Here is a 2543-nt window from a genome sequence, read left to right as displayed (position 1 = left end):
TGGCTGGGGAAAGGGAGGTCTGGGCCTCCCTTCTGAAGCTGCTGCCCCCGCGACCCGACCCCGGATAGGCGGAAGAAAATGGATGGATGGATGGATGGATTTACGCAAGTTTCCAGAAGATTGAAGAGTTTGTTGAATCTGACGTGACATGTTCGTACCAACCCTTTGTACGAACAAAATAAGAGAAATTTAGGATAAAAATACGAACATGTTCTTGCATGAGGCCCATTGTTGGCCATGCAGGATGCTCAGATGCAGCCTGTTTTTAGGGTTTTGCATAGACTTGAATAAGATCACTAGACTGAGCCCCACCCATCCCGTCCACTGGAAGCATCGGTGACAGCATGGAGGAGCAGAAATGGCAACAGCTCACAGCCTCCATAGAAACTAACAGATAAACAGCAAGCTGAACCCGATCTGTTTCACAAATTATCTGTCATGTTTTTACAATAAATTAATAACCATGTTGGAAAAATATGCGTTGTTCAAAATGGTATGTCCGAATAAACAGGATTCAGCTGGGTTTCTTCTTTAAAACTTTAGTTTCAATCTCCTGACTCCAATCAGGTTCATTCAGCTCTCACTGAGGAACCTACTTACATTTAAAATATTATTTTACACTCTGTAGGTCTAAATATTAGTCAGAGGACAAAGTAATATTTAATAGTTTCGAACATACAAGCTTCAAGTTTTAATCAGCACTTTCTGTCTGCTGGCAGCTTTGATTAATGCTCCTTCTCTGCAAACAGGAAAACTGATTTCACGACCCTCTCACAGCCTGGTGACATCATTCAGCTTCACGTGTAGTGAAATGATGAGATTTCCAGGCAGAGAGTGGATTGTGTTTTCCTGAGGGAGCGTTGTGTTTTTATTGGTGTGTTGACATCTGTGGTGCACCCGTGCACACCACACCTGTTCTAAATCTGAGGAGGCTATCAGACTGTTTTATTAATAACAAAATATTAACAATAAAGTAAACACAATAAGAGTGTTCATGTTGGCAACAATTACACACTTACTATAGTGTTGTAGTCAAGACCACCGAACTAGAGGCCAAGTCAAAACCAAGACCGCAGTGTCTCGAGACCGAGACCTAATGTCCCATTTCTTTTGACTGGCCATCAGTAAGACGAAAAGTAATCAACTTCAACACATTTTTCACATCACTAAAAATATTAACTGTCAGTTTTGCAGCAAAAAAAAATCTAAAAATGCACTCTGTCTAGTATGTCCTCCATACTGCAGAAGACACTACAGACAAAATGTTTGGATATTTGAAAAAGACAAAGCAAAAAGGTTTAAAAGTAATTTATCAGAATAATTAAAAGCTTCAAAGTTTAGGTTAATTGTTTTATATTGAATGAAAAAATATAACTTAACACTGATGCTGCCACAGAGACCATAGACTGTTGAATATTGTTTGAAAATGTGTGCCTTGTTTGTTGCTAAACTTCTGTGTGTGTGTGTGTGTGTGTGTGTGTGTGTGTGTGTGTGTGCATGTGTTGTAGTCAAAAACCGAATATGACGAATTCTCAGATGTCAACATGCTACCCATGAATGAGGCACAGCTGTGAATAAAGCAATTGAAAGCAGATGATAACAGGCTTAAAGAAGACAAAGTTATACAGATATTAGAATGAGAGTTAACATAACTGTGCAACAAGTAGTTACATGTAGTAAGATGTATACATATCATTTTATTTAGCTTTCTTAAATATATGTATAAACTTTACACTTTGTATGAGTTGGAGCTTTGCTTGACTATCAGACGTGAGGTTTAAAAGTTTTTCAATAGTTGTCCTGATGCATCTCAGTAATCCAGGTAGAAAAAATCAAAAAGAAAAAATAGGTCCTCTGGATGGGTTCTTCTTTAGTGAAACGTTTCGTCTCTCCTCCAAGAGACTTCTTCAGTCTGATGAGTTCCAGGTGAACTCAGCCTTATAAGCCTTGCCTCCGCATGGACGAACAGGTCAGTCACATGCAAAAGAGGGCCATCGCCTAACAATAGGCTTGATTRGCTCTATTGTTCATAGAGGGTCATGTGCCCCATCACCTGACTTATTGGTTTGGATGCTTCAAACCAGCTGAAAATGAAGACCATAAATCCAGATCCAAACCAGTCGTCATTCCATATGTGGCGGGAGTTTCAGAGAAACTGAGACGTTCAGTCTCTAAACATGACGTCCCAGTGGCTTTCAAACCCCAAAACACGTTACGACAAAGATTAGTTCACCCCAAAGATCCAGTTCCCCGGCAAAAACAGAGTAATATAGTATATGCTGTTAAGTGTCAGGAGGACTGTGATCATTGGGAAAAACAGCCACTGTTCAAAAGAATGAGCCAGCACAGACGAGTTAAATCATCAGGTCAGGACTCTGCAGTTTACACTCATCTACAGGCCAGCGGTCACTCTTTCAGGGATGAAGATGTTCTCATCCTTGATAGAGAGGAACGTTGGTTTGTATATATGGTGATAGCATCTGGGCTAATGCTAAAGCTAACAGGCTAAGCTGAGGTTCTTCTTCCATGAAGCAGCTCTGTTG

The sequence above is a fragment of the Austrofundulus limnaeus genome, unplaced genomic scaffold, assembly GCF_001266775.1.
Source record: "Austrofundulus limnaeus strain Quisiro unplaced genomic scaffold, Austrofundulus_limnaeus-1.0 Scaffold258, whole genome shotgun sequence".
NCBI lineage: Eukaryota > Metazoa > Chordata > Actinopteri > Cyprinodontiformes > Rivulidae > Austrofundulus > Austrofundulus limnaeus.
Note: the sequence above shows the minus strand (reverse complement) of the source record.